Source organism: Cetorhinus maximus, chromosome 18 (genome assembly GCF_964194155.1).
Source record: "Cetorhinus maximus chromosome 18, sCetMax3.hap1.1, whole genome shotgun sequence".
In the NCBI taxonomy this organism is placed as follows: domain Eukaryota; kingdom Metazoa; phylum Chordata; class Chondrichthyes; order Lamniformes; family Cetorhinidae; genus Cetorhinus; species Cetorhinus maximus.
Window position 1 is genome coordinate 35,716,463 of NC_135896.1, and position 15,282 is coordinate 35,731,744.

Here is a 15,282-nt window from a genome sequence, read left to right on the forward strand (position 1 = left end):
TCTGCTCCTGGTAGGGAAGAGGAGATGTGAGCAGATGGTCTGTGGAGTACCCAACACAACTAATATTTTTTGCCTCTAAGCCACTTCTCCCTCATTTTGAAATGTCTTCCTTAACATTGCAGTGTAACTGTGTTTTAACTTTTGTTTTCTTTGCAACTCATTTCAATTCCCAGAAATCTAATTATCTACTATTGTGCCAACTTTTCTTCATATTGTGAAACCTCATTGTATCCCTATTGTTGTTTGAATTTTTATAACAGGTTCCTGTTTCCTCTAGATTATTATTTTTCCAACCATAGGGATTGACCTTCCAATTACAAGGGCTTATTTTCTTTTTGTAGGATTTGAATTTTGGCTGTATTCCTTGTTTAGTCCTCATGACTTGAAACAGTAGAATAAGCTTCTTTTTTCAGCTTTTCCAATTTTACTTGGGGGCACCAAAATGCTGAGTAATTACCTTCTCCATTCCTCCTGCCAGTCACTCATTCTTCTCCAAATCCTGCTGTGTTTAAGTTTCTCCCCACCATATCTTTCCATCTGGTCTTAGGCCTTCCTCTTCCCCTTCATGGGAGTTCCATCTTCATCATTCTCCCCACCGCATACCCTCTCTCTCTCTCTGCAACAGATGACCATACCATGTCAATCTCTTCTTGGCTAGTTTCTTCAATGACTGCACAATCTTCACTGAGTAACAATGTTACTGGTTCTGGAGCTTATTCTTTATCGTCACTCCACACATTCATCTCTGTATCTGCATCTCATCTGTCTCCAGTTGTTGTTCCTCTCTTCTTGATGTTGCCGAAGATTCTGCACTATATAATAAGGCTGATCTCACAGCTGTCTTGTAGGTTTTTTCTTTCATTTGCTGTGATACTTTTCTATCACACAACACCCCACTACACTTCTTCCAATTACTCCAACCGGAGCTAATCCGTTGCTTAATTTCCATTCCCATACTCCCATCTTCTGCCACCACTGACCCCAGATATTCACTTTCTCCAGGTATTCACCCATAATCCTTACACCTTCACTCCGATCCTCTTCCCTCGGCTCAAACTGACAGTCCATCTTCATACCCCTGTCTTCCAATGCTTTTCTCCAGTTCTCCAGATACACATTCATGTTCTCATCATCCCCACCGCATAGTTCAATGTCATCTAAAAAGCATCTTTGACCATGGCACTCCCTTTCTCAATCGCTTAGTTAGAACCTTCATGATAGTCTGGAAAGGGAAGGGGCTCAGTGCTGATCCTTGGTGTAATCCAACTTTGTCTTTGAAAATCTCACTCTCCCCCACATTGTTTCTTACTCATGACTAGTACCCTTGTGCTCGTCTTGAAATAGCCAGGGATTCCACAAATTCTAGCACATCTCCAGACTTCCTCTATATGTACCCAGTCACAAACCTTCTCTAGATCAATGAATACAGTCTTCGTGTTGTATTGGCCTTCCCAATATTTCTCCAATACCTGTCTCAAAACAAAAATGCCATTGGTGGTGCTTCTGGGCATGAATCCAAATTGACCTTTATGGATTTACATGATTTTTCTCAGCCTCTGATCCATAACTCTCTCCCATATCTTGAAGGTATGTGGTATAGGAGTTTACTTCCTTGATACTTCCTTTGTAATCTTGAATCATAAGGGAACAATCTTGTCCTCTCTCAAACAAGCCTCTCTTCCATCTAGTAAAGATGCAAGGTATCTTACCTAGCATATGAAACATAAAATATCAGACTGCTGCTAATTTAGCAATTCCTTCTGTCTAATCCTTCATTTTTTCCAAGATTCTTACTGTTCTGCTAGAGCCTGAAAATACCCTGAGTTCGAGTAGGGCCTGTAAGTAAAGGATTGGAGAGTGTTAGGGAGGGATTTCTACTTGTTCACTGCCTTCAGATCATTTACTCAGGAGGATAGAGTTGATGTTTACGGTTTGTACTTGCTAAAGAAATAGACTTTGGTTTCAGACATTTAAGATTATTAAAGTTTGGGCATCATGCAAGTAGATGGTATGGTTGAGTTGATGGGGTCCACTTGTACAAGCTGACAAGAGTGAAACTGGATGTCTTCCATAAAAGATTTATTTTTGCCCCCAGTGTTAATCAACCTGTGGAGCAAAATTCCAGAGGAGGGTGGTGGAGAATTCTTCATTGCAGTGATTCAAGAAGGCATTCGATGGCTTGCAAGAAAATAAGGTGATCACAGCATTATTTTACATGCTGTTGATGGAACATTTGAAGTTGTTCAGAAGTTAATTGTTAGCTTCTCTATGGAGCTTCAGCAGAGACTAAGCCAGTTTAAGAAATCCTTGAAGCAAGGAGAGCAGGGGAGTAATAGTGGGAGAGTAATGTACCCCCTGCATTCATGGATGATGTTTTCCAACTAGTTCACCCATATAACTACTGCTTGCAATATATTGCCTTTGTATATTTTTAGTTGAGTAGGGTTATTAAGTTTGTTGAATGTAGCATTTTCCCAAATATTACTACCCATAATGCATCAAGCACTCCATATCAGGAATAATGCAGGTCAGATACAGGGTACAATTTATCTTACTCTGCCCCCCAGAATGTATCTAAAGCCCAACTGCTGAATATTTCCAGCATTATCTGTTTTCATTTCAGACAAGACCCTCCTATTGCATCAATTTGACCTTTCCCTTTCAACAGTGCCCTTGACAGACTGAATATTTTGTTCATTGAACGAGGAAGAGCCTCAAGGTTGACACTGGAAAAACAAAGGAGCTCTTTTTTCTTAAAAAACAAGCAAATGGCAAGACTCTAAAGCAGATTTTGTTTTAAATAGGGAGTAACTGTTCACCTGTCAACATGACCAGTCCCATTCTTTAGAAAAATCAGCTTAATTGAGTTGTAAACAAAATTATGATTTTTGTGAATGAACCTCAAGTAACTTAATTTGGGGGTCACTTTGGGTTCAGAATTTGGTTAGGATCGTACTCTTAGTTGAAATTATAATGATGAATGTATTCAACAAAATAAATAAATGAACCAAAAAGGCTCTAGAAATGCTAAACAGTCTTTGACTGTAGTAAACAGGGAGATCACTATAGAAGTATGAGATTTAGCAAATGTTAGGAGACCCAGAGAAACCTATTAGCAGGAAAGTTGAGAATCAAGGATAATATGTCTAGAGTTCAAATAGTATTTTGAATTATATCAAGACATTTTGAACTATTAGGGGATTTTGAAGACTATAAGTGATAGAATCACCCTTTATATTTGTCACAAATACCTCTTTAACTGGTAATTGAAACATCAGGTCATCTAATGTACTTAGCTTGCACAGAACAACAACATATATTTATTTAGCACCTTTATTGTAATAAAACTTCCCAAGGCATTTTACAGAGGCATGATGAAACAAATAATATTTTGAGCCAGAGAAGGAGGTAATAAAAAGAGAAGATTCTGAAAAAACTGAGCAGGTCTGGCAGCAACCATGGAGAGAGAAACACAGTTAACATTTCAAGACCAATATCACTCTTCTTCGGATGTCCCGGCTGAAAATAGACAGATTTGCGGGTCACAAAAAATTTCGCAGGCAGCGATAATGCACCCAGCATTGCCACTGACTGGAAGATCTGGGTCAATAATCAGGGAAAAAAATCAACAGGCAATTGGTGAAGTTTGAGTTATTTGAATATAGTTAGCACAGATTAATGAATGTGTGTGCGCGTGTGTGCGTGCATGCATGCGTGTGACTTAATTGAATTAAAGACAGTTGGTCTGAAGGCTTTGATGTATCAGAAGAGAAGTTAGGTTTGAAATGCTAAATAAGTAAACATGGCTGAAATTTTATAATGTGAGGGGTGAAGGAAAATTTGCATTTTTAGATAAACCAGAGTAGTTTAAATTTCAAAGGAGAGAGTGAAAGGTTACACTGAGCCAGAAGAAGCCAAACAGTGTGCTTTTTTTTCCCCAAAGCTTGCTGATAAAATTGGTACTATGGAAGATTTTTATTATTAGAAAGGTAAAATCCAAAGACATATTGGAACAATGGGATTTACATTAAGAAGGGAGAAATGTGTATGAAGGAGATGAGGTTATGTGTAAGGAAAAGGAATTCTAAGATCTAACATGTGTGAAAAGCCTCCAGCCTCTATGTGCCAACCAAAGCTAAGAGAATTCACTGTGAATATCCCTATCCAGGGTATCATGTGCTTTGCCTGGGTCCGTTAAAATCTATTTTGTTTTTACTGTTGCCTTAACAGAGGTGTAACTGGAGTTAGATTAATTAGGGAAACTAGTAGTTATCATAGTAGCAATTTGCAGACCTCTGTATGTGCTTAAAATTATTTTTTTATTAATAAATGTTTAATTTAGTTTTGCAAAAATCCTCTAAGACTCAGTGGACTTATTACTACTGAATTCAAGGCATGCATCACGAAATAAAAATACAAATTGCAAAACAGTTGTGTGACATAACAAAATTGAGGGCTCTTTATGGGATATATTTGAAATTCCTTGCTGGTTTGGAGCTAGTGAATCTTATGGTTATGAGTATGAGAAGCACTTTGAATTCAGGAGTTGGTGTAAGGTTTTTTGTTTAAAGTGGTGAGACTGCAATATGGCTTTGGCAGTTGCTAAGATTTGTCTGGGCATTGAAATTAGAACTTTGGCTGGTTTACAAAAGGCAAATAAAGCTAAGTTAATGTAATTGGCAGATAAGTTACAATTAGAATTACCTGTAGGGGTAAGGAAATCAGACATAATTGAAGGTATAGCAGAGTATTTGAAATTGGAAGGGAAACCTGAGAGACTGAGTTTTCCAAGGGGTGGGTTGTTGGAATAGGCTCAAATTCAGTTGTAAATAAAAAAAATTGGAATTAGAGGCAGCAGAAAAAGAAAAGGAAAGAGAAAGAGGTAGAAATGCAAGATTCTAAAATTGATTTTCCTCTAATCAAATTGGATAATGAGGGGGTACTTGAAAATTTAAATGTGTAATACTGAGTTACCTTCCAGACAAGTGTCAAAGTGATTTGGAGAAGCTATTGCAGTCACACAAATCTATTTGTGGGAATAAACTGGGGAGGACAAATTTAGCTATACATGATGTATGTGTAGAAGTTTCATCTTCTTAAGGCAACATTCTTATAGATTAGATTCAGCAAAATTGTCGCAAGTACAGAAAGAAATTGAATTCATGCTTCAAATGACATCATTGAGTCTAGTCGCAGTACCTGGAATTCGTCTATTGTGCTGTACTGAAATCGGATGGAACTCAAAGACTGTGTGTGGACTATCGAAAGGTGAATACGGTTACAAAATCAGATTCATATCCTATACCACAGTTGGAAGATTGCATTGAGAAAGTGTAGGAGGAAGGAATTTACATTCCTGAGGCACTGGGACCAATTCTGGGGAAGATGGGACTGTAGAAGCTGGATGGGTTGCACCCCAGCTGGACCAAGACCAATTTCCTCGCAGGAGTATTTGCTAGCAGTGTGGGGGAGGGTTTAAACTAGAGTGGCAGGGGGATGGGAACCTGAGTGGGGAGACACAGGGAGGGAAACAAAGATAGAAATGGAAGACAGTAAAGTAGAAAGCAAAAGTGGATTGCAGAGGAAACAAGGGCTAGCAGCAAATAGGGCCATAGTACAAAAAAAGATGTGTGAAAATGTTAAAAAGACAAGTCTAAAGTCACTGTATCTGAATGCACGGAGCATTCGCAATTAGGTAGACAAATTAACAATTCAAAGAAATGTAAACATCTATGATATGATTGCAATTACGGAGGCCTGGCTGCAGGATAACCAAGGCTGGGAACTGAATATCCAAGGATATTCAATATTTAGGAAGGACAGGCAAAAAGGGAAAGGAGTTGGGGTGGCGTTGCTAATTAAGGATGAAATCAGTGCAATATAGAGAAAGGATATTGGCTCAGAAAATCTGGATGTAGAATCAGTCTGGATGGAGTTAAAAGGCAACAAGGGGCAGAAAACATTAGTGAGAGTTGTCTATAGGCCTCCAAACAGTAGTGGTAAGGTAGGGGATGGCATTAAATAGGAACTTAGAGATGCATGTAACAAGAATGCTCCAGTAATCATGGGTGACTTTAATCTATATATAGACTAGGCAAACCAAATTAGCAACATACAGTGGCAGATGAATTCTTGGAGTGTGTACAAGATTTTTTTTAGACCAGTATGTCGAGGAACCAACTAGGGAACAGGCTATCCTAGATTTGGTATTGTGCAATGAAAAGGGATTAATTAATAATCTTGTTGGGAACAGTGACCGTAACATGATAGAATTCTTCATTTGGATGGAAAGGAAGTAGTCCAATCCAAAACTAGGGTCCTAAATCTAAAGAAAGGAGCCTACAAAGGTATGAGGGGTGAGTTGTCTACGATAGATTGGGGAACTTCATTAAAAGGCATGATGGTGGATAGGCAATGGCTAATATTTAAGGAACAAATGCATGCATTGCAACAGTTATACATTCCTTTCTGGTGCAAAAACACAACAGGAAAAGTAGACCAACAATGGCTAACAAAAGAAATTAGGGATAGTATTAGATCCAAAGAGGAGTCATACACAGTTGCTTGAAAATGTAGCAAACCTGATGATTGGGAACAGTTTAGAATTCAGCAGAGGAGGACAAGAGATTGATTAAGAGAGGTAAAATAGAGTATGAGAGTAAATTTGCAAGGAACGTAAAAGCGGACTGTAATAGCTTCCATAATTATGTAAAAAAAAATCAGTGAAGACAAATGTAGGTCTCTTATAATCCAAAATGGGAGAATTTGTAATAGAGAACAAGGAAATGGCAGAGCAATTAAACAACTACTTTAGCTCTGTCTTCACACAGGAAGACACAAGTAACTTCCCAGGAATTTAAGGAAATCAAGGGTCTAGTGAGAAGGAGGAATTTAAGGAAATTAGTATTACAAAGAAAGTAGTGCAGGAGAGATTAATGGGACTGAAAGCTGATAAATCCCCAGGGCCTGTACTTACATCCCAGGGTACTGAAGGAGGTGGCCATGGAGATAATGGATACATTGGTTGTCACCTACCAAAATTCTATAGATTCTGGAGCAGTCCCAGCAGATTGGAGGTTGGAAAATGTAACCCCACTATTTAAAAGAGAAGGGAAGGGGAAAACAGGGAATTACAGACCGGTTGGCCTAAAATCAGTAGTAGGGAAAATTCTAGAGTCTATTATAAAGGATGAGATAACAGGACATTTAGAAAATATCTCAGGGTTTGACAAAGTCAACATGGATTTATGAAAGGGAAATCATGTTTGGCAAACCTACTGAAATTTTTTGAGGATGTAACCAGCAGAATAGATAAGGGAGAACCAGTGGATGTGGTGTATTTGGATTTTCAAAAAGCTTTTGATAGCCATATAAGAGGTTAGTGTGCAAAATTAAAGGGCTTGGAATCAGGGGTAATACATTGGCATGGATTGAAAATTGGCAACAGACAGGAAACAGAGAGTAGGAATAAATGGGTCTTTTTCGGAGTGGCAGGTGGTGACTAGTGGGGTACTGCAGGGATCAGTGTTTGGGCCCCAGCTATTCACAATGGGCAGCATCTTCTGGTTGGAGAGTGGGGGCGGGGCCCACTCGCCGACTCGTAAATTGATGCGGGGATACGTAGGGCGTGCGTCCCGTTGTCACCCCGCATCATTTAGTTCGGCGGGCGCGCAGCCGAATCAGCTGCACGTCCGCCGAATTGTCAACAGCCTATTAAGGCCATTAAAAAAGTAATTAAGATGATTAATGGACCTGCCCGTCCAACCTTAAGGTTGGCGGGCAGGCCAGGAGCCCAGGCGGGCTTCGGAAAAAACATGAAACATCATCCATGGGCGGGATGAGGTTTCATGAGGGTATTTAAATTTTTATGAAATGTTTCAATAAAAGTGATGGACATGTCCCAACTCATGTGACACTGCACTCCCGGCTGAGGGAATAACCCCCGGCCCGCACAGGGAGCACACAGCGCTTCCTGGCGGATGTCACGCTGGGTAGGCCTTAATTGGCCCGCCCACGTAAAATGGCGGTGCCGACCAGAAGGCTGTCCGCCCACACCCGTTCCCGCACTTCCCCCCCGATGAGGGGAAAATGTTGCCAAATATATATCAATGATTTAGAAGAGGAAACCAAATGTAATATTTCCCAGTTTGCTGATGACACAAAACTTGGTGGCAATTTGAGTAGTGAGGCGGATTTTATGAGGCCTCAAAGTGACTTGGAGAAGTTGAGTGACTGGGCAAATATTTGGCAGATGCAGTATAATGTGGATAAGTATGAAGCTATTCACTTTGGTAGGAAAAACAGGATGGCAGAGTATTATTTAAATGGTGATAGATTGGGAAATGTTGATGTACAAGGGATCTGGGTGTCCTTGTACACTAGTCACTGAAAGCAAGCATGCAGGTGCAGCAAGCAGTTAGGAAGGCAAATGGTATGTTGGCCTTCATAGTGAGGGGACTTGAGTACAGGGGCAACAGGAGCAAGGATGTCTTACTGCAACTGTACAGGGCCTCGGTAAGACCACGCCTGGAGTATTGTGTGCAGTTTTGGTCTTCTTACCTAAAAAGGGATATACTTGCCATAGAGGGAGTGCAGCAAAGGTTCACCAAACTAATTCCTGGGATGGCAGGATTGTCGTATTAGGAGAGATTGGGTCGACTGGATGCAAGGATGATGTTTCCTCTGGCTGAGGGGGGGGGTCTAGAACAAGGAGTCACAATTTCAGGATACGGGGTAGGCTGTTTAGGACTGAGATGAGGAGAAATTTCTTCGCTCGGAAAGTGCTGAACCTATGGAATTCTCTACTACAGAAGGCTGTGGAAGCCAAGTCACTGAATATATTTAAGAAGGAAATAGATAGATTTCTAAACTCTAAAGGCATCGAGGAGTAGGGGGTGAGATCGGGAATACAGCGTTGAGATAGATGATCAGCCATGATCATATTGAATGGCAGACCAGGCTCGAAGGGGTGAATGACCCAGTCCTGCTCCTATTTTCTATAGCAGCATCATCCCATTGAATTTGTGCTGTACCCTCTCTATTGCCTCAACGTCCTTCCTATAGTGTAGAGCCCCAAATTGCCCACAGTCCTTCAACTGTGGTCTGAGGGAAGTTTTATATAAGTTCATCATTACACGTCAACTTTTATATCCCATACCATTTGTTGTAATGCCCAACTTTATTTCAGGACCTTTTCTACTTGGGGTGTTGATTTTAATATCTTGTGAACCTAAACTCCAAGTCCTATTTTCTTCTATCAGCCAGCCTTCTCTGATTAAAAGTGTAATTCTTACTGTTTTGCACTAAAATATATCCCCTCACATTTATTAACATAGGAACAGTACGTCATCAACCCCTCGAGATTACTCCTCCAGTCAATTAGATCATGACTGATCTGTATCTTTTTTATCCACCTTGGATCCATATCTCATAATACCCTTACCTAACAAAAATCTATCCACCTCAGCTTTCAAATTTTCAAATGACCCCAGTCTCAGCAATATTTGTAGGTGAAAGTGCCAGATTTCAACTACCCTTGAGTGAAGAAGTGCTTTGACATCATCTCTGAGCAGCCTAGCTCTAATTTTAAGGTTAAGGCAGGGAAGTGGCGTTGAGGCCACAATCAGATCAACAATGCTCTTATTGAATGGTGAAGCAGGCTGCTCCCATTTCTGATCATCTCATGATCTTAAGAAAGATGTCCTGCTACAGATCTGTTTTTTTTATATAGCCTAAAAACTAGTAAATCTCTATCAAGGAAAAGTTTCCAGAAATTCCACAGCATTTGAATGATATGAGATTGTATAGAGTGAATCTGTGCAATATGCTTTATTAGATGGGCAAAATCTGGTGAACAATAGGATAAGGAGTTCAGTCTACTTTCTTACTAAGTCTTGGATTTCTACTTCTATTTTTCCACTGACTGAAGTTAGTAACATCATCCAGAATTAGGTCAAACCCCAAGAATGTTTTCTTTGAGGGACAGAGTTATTCGCTAAACTTCTGCAAGTAAGGTAAAGCTGATTTTTTATTCGAAAAGGTCATTTGAAATTCAGTTAAAATGCAACTTAATCAGCCAAATCAAGGTCATGAAAGTTGAACACCAGCTTCTTGAATCCCAAAACCTAATTGCCGCAGCAGTGTAGTTACTCTGTTCTCACAACCTTCTCTGAGGAACTGATTGCTCCCCAGACTAATTTATTTAATTGACAACTTGCATTTCTGTAACACTTTCACAGTAGTAAAATATCCAAAGTGCTTCATAGGAATGTAACCAGACAAAAATGAATTCCAAGCCAAGGAAGAAGACATTAGGCCACAGGACCGACAGTTTGGTGGAAGAAAGAGTTTTAAGCAGTATGTAAAAGGAAAAAGGTTGAGAGGTTTGAGGAGGAAGTTCCAGAAGTTACATTTTCAGCTGTTTGGACACTAATTGCTTGTGCTGGGGCAAATGAAATGACAGACGCACAAGGACAGATTCACCAGAGGTGACAGCGCAGTGGTATACAGTGGGAGGGAGTGACACCAGAGTCCTCAAACTTGACTCAGGATGCCATGAAGTCTCATGGCATCAGGTCAAACATGGGCTATGAAACCTCCTGTTGATCACTATCTACCACCCTCATTCAACTGATGAATCAGTGCTCCTCCATGTTGAACATCACTTGGAAGCAGCACTGAGGGCAGCAAAGATAGAGATTATATTCTGGGTTTGGTAGCACCACTACTGAATGAGCTGCTCGAGTCCTGAAGGACACATCTGCCAGACTGAGTCTGCGGCAGGTCATGAGGGAACCAACAAGAGGGAAAATTTACTTGACCTTGCCCTCACCAATCCACCTGGTGCAGATGCATCTGCCCATGACTATATTGGTAGGAGTTACCATCGCACAGACCTAGTGGAGACAACATCCCACGCTCAAATTGAGAACACCCTCCAACATGTTGTGTGGCACGACCCCTGTGTTAAATGGAATAGACTCAGAACTGACCTAGCAGCTCAAAACTGGTGGAGGTGGTGGCATAGTGGTATTGTCACTGGACTAGTATTCCAGAGACGCAGTCCTCTGGGGACCTTGATTTGAATCCCATGGCAGATGGTGAAATTTGAATCCAAAAAATCTGAAGTTAAAAGTCTGATGATGGCCATGAAACCATTATCGATTGTTGTAAAAACCCATCTGGTTCACTAATGTCCTTTAGAGAAGAAAATCTGCTGTCCTTACTTGGTCTGGCCTAAATGGGCGTCACTGCAGCCCTCCTCCAGCCCTATGACCTCTGAGAACATTGTGTTCCTTCCATTCTGGCATTTTAAAAAATTCTTTCGTGTACACCCTACTCCCCACTCCCCCCCCGCCTCTTCACCCTAACCACCATTTTTCCTCCTCCCAAGTGCTGCTGGGGAGTACTACCTGATCCCACTCTTGGGACTGTGTACTATGAGGGAATAGGGAATTCACAATCTCACAATAACTTCCACCCACAGTGCACAGCTGATTCCTGGGATGAATGGGTTCTCTTATGAGAAAAGGTTGAGCTAGTTGGGCCTTTACTTGGAGTTTAGCAAAATGAGAGGTGACCTTATTGAAACATATAAGATTCTGAGAGGGCTTGACAAGGTAGATCCTGAGAGGATGTTTCCCTTCATGGGGGAATCTAGAACTAGAAGGCACAGTTTAAGACAGAAATGAGAAGAAATTTCTTCTCTGAAGGCTGTTGGCGTTGGCATTCTTTCACCCAGTGAGCAGTGGAGGTTAGGTCATTGATTGTATTCAAGGCTTAGTTAGACAGATTTTTGATTTGCAAGAGAGTCAAGGCTTATGGTGGGAAGGCAGGAAAGTAGAGTTAAGCTCACAATCAGATCAGCCATGATCTTATTGAATGGTGGAGAAGCTGAAGGGGCCGAATGGCCCATTCCTCTCCTATTTCTTATGATCTTAGTTTTTAAAATAATTCCTTCTAAGAACTATATGCGCAAGAGTGGCAAGATGGGAAATGGAGAGGAGACTAAGAGACAGAGTCAGAGACAGAAATAGTAATAGTAACTGGATTCTCCCAAAAATGTCTTGTAAGTAAGCTGAATTTCTGTAAATACATTCCTAGGAAGCAGCTGAATTCTTAATTTCCACCTTTAATTCTTTATTAAGGGATTGTCTCAGAGTTTAATCTGTAGGTTTAGGAATAAATGATGCCTGACCCAGCTTGCCAAACCATCTTGCGCTCAGCAGTTTGGGTCAAAATGAATTCATCTACTAATCCTGGATCAGGTTACCTTCAAAAGGCTACAAATTAATTAACTCTTTCTTGTCAAATTACCAAAGAAGATGGCAGTCCCCAATTCAGGCACTAAATGCTATTTAGGGATTACAAATCACAATTTAAATTTGGGTACACAATCACTTAAGTGATATGCATAAATGTAATATTAGAGCTATCCACCAACTGAGTAGCTCTAATGGATAATAGATAACAAGAATAGTTGCAAAGTTTATGCTGACCACCCCATGTATTGCTGTAAATCAGCATTATCAGATACTGAGTATTAATCAAAGGAGTGAATAGAATTTGAGGTCACATATTGGTGAGATTACTTTAAAAGCAAATCCTTAGTTATCTAAGAAGTTAACAGCTTTGAATATCTATCAAATAGCTCAAGTTTATGCACTTAATTATACAAGGTGCTGGATTCCCTGTCCCTGGCTAAAAAGTTGGGGGGTTGGGATGAGCCCTCCCAGGACAACACTGGCAGCCCTGCAGTCAATTCACGGCCATTAATAGTATGGAGGTGGGACTTCTGTCCTTCTGTTCAAGAGATCCCACCTTGGAGAGCTGCCAGCCAATCAGAGGCCAGCAGCTTTCTAGCACTTTGGGTGTGCGGTGCTGGATCATTTAAATATGGTTGGGTCCAGGCTGGCAGGCCCTAGTCAGGGGTTAGAGGGGGCTGGGTTTTAAGAGGGCATAGAAGGAGGGCAACTTGGTGTGGTCCTCTCCCATCACCTGTTAACTCCTGATGGTAGCCAAGATTGCCTACTTAAGGATCCCAATATGGCCACTGGCAGGCAGGTCACCTGATGCCATCCACACCACTGGTATAATTGCGATGGAGGCTGGACAGGAGATTTAACGAGCCCCCCTCTTTCAAATGTGTCAGAGGGGGAAGCATTAAATCCATCCCTATGTGTGTGTTTAACAATATCATAAACTTCTACAACTTCATTGTCATAAGCTTCCTTTTTTGTGATGCAGCCTAATTTAAAGAATTGAGATGATGAATCTCTTCATAGCAATGTTATCTTTTTCACTTGGATCTTCAGTTTCAACTGAAGCCATTTTACAAGTGATGACATCTGAGTTGGCTTTCCTTGCAACTATTTCAGCCTCAGAATACTCGAAATTAAAGGACACTCTCAAGTTTACCTGTAACAATCGCGTGAGCACAATTTAGTGACACTGTTCTGAAAGATACCTTACTCTGCCACTGAGACCTCTCTCACCTGCTAGGTAAAATTCTTACTAAAGGAGAATAGATGAAATTTGAATAAAACAGAGAGATTAAGAAAGGCTGTTACATTTGGCAAAAACAAAGAAAAATTACTTGCGAGTGACTCATGTTTCTGAATGACTCACCACACGTTCATCACCGACAAGGCAGTACTGGATTTCCAGATTTGTTGCCCTATTCTTAAAAACCCCATTTCCCTTAAGCCTTACTTTCAATTAGTGTGGAGCACAGAGTGGGCGTGAAAGAGTATTTTGTTAATAGAGTGTTAAAGTCAGGAATTTGGTAAAGTGAGAATTTCTGATAAAGTATTTCTTCTCAGTTTAGCTTTTAGAGTTTGGCCTAGATCTTTAAAAACAGCAGAGTTGTTGGGCTGGAGTCTGAGCTGCAGGCATTGTGGGGCATCAGAGAGGGGAGAGTTACCTGGACACTTCATTCCAGGAGGCAACCACAGCTCATGGGTTCAATAGAACTTTAGAGTTGGTCAACATTCAAGGGCAGGACAGTGTAGCTGTGAGTCAGACAGGTATGGGAATCCACAATGCAGTGATGGAGGAGCCTCAGCCCTTGACTTTGACAAACAGATATGAGGTATCTGCTACCTGTGTGGATGAGAACAAGGACTGCAGAGTGATGGGCAAACTGTCAATAGCACTTTGATGCTAACTTAGTGTCATCATCAAACTTTTGATTCACTCCCCAGCACTTGGTTCAACAATTGAACTCCATATTTTTTTTATTCATTCACAGGATGTGGGCTTCACTGGCTGGGCAAGTATTTATTCCCCATCCCTAGTTGCCCTTGAGAAGGTGGTGGTAAGCTGCCTTCTTGAACCATTGCAGTCCATGTGGTGTAGGTACACCCGCAGTGCTGTTAGGAAGGGAGTTCCAGGATTTTGACCCAGCGACAGTGAAGGAACGGCGATATATTTCCAAGTCAGGATGGTGAGTGACTTGGAGGGGAACTTCCAGGTGGTGGTGTTCCCATTTATCTGCTGCCCTTGTCCTTCTTGGTGGTAGTAGTCGTGGGTTTGGAAGGTGCTTGGAAGGCAATTTACAAAGGATTTCCCTTACAAAGTTCAAAGGTAACTACAGGTACTTTGGCATATTTAAGTGACACTATTCCTACAGCCTGCACCTAAAATGTTAACTTACCAGACTTGGGGATATACAGGGCACAATTTTTAAAAAATGCATGTGACATGAAATTCTGAGCTGCAGTAAATATTGAGGAGGATAAGCAGACTTCAGGAAGGCATAGACATGGTGAAATGGGCAGACACATGGCAGTTACAGTTTAACACAGTGAAGTAATACAGTTTGGTAGGATGAATAAGGAGAGACAATATTTTAATGAGTGTCCAGACACAAGAGACAAATCTTTGAATGTGGCAGAACAAGCGGAAAAGGCTTTTAAAAAAGCATTTGGCTCCTTCCCTTTTTTCATGTGGGAATAGAGTACAAAAGCAAGCAAGTTATGTGAAACCGCTGGTTAGGTCTCAGATGGAATATTCTGTTCAATCCAGAGCACCACACTTTAGGAAGGATGTCAAGGGCTGAGAGAAGGTGCAAAAGGGGTTTACTAGAAAGGCAGCAGGAATGAGGGGCTTCAGTTACGTGGAGGGACTGGAGAAGCTGATGTTTTTCTCCTTAGAGTAGAAATAGTTCAGAGAAAACCTGATAGAGTTGTTGAGAATCATGAAGAATTTTGATAAATAGGCAGAAATTATTTCCATTGGCGAAAAGCCATTAATCACAAGGACAAAGATTCAAGGTGCTTGGCG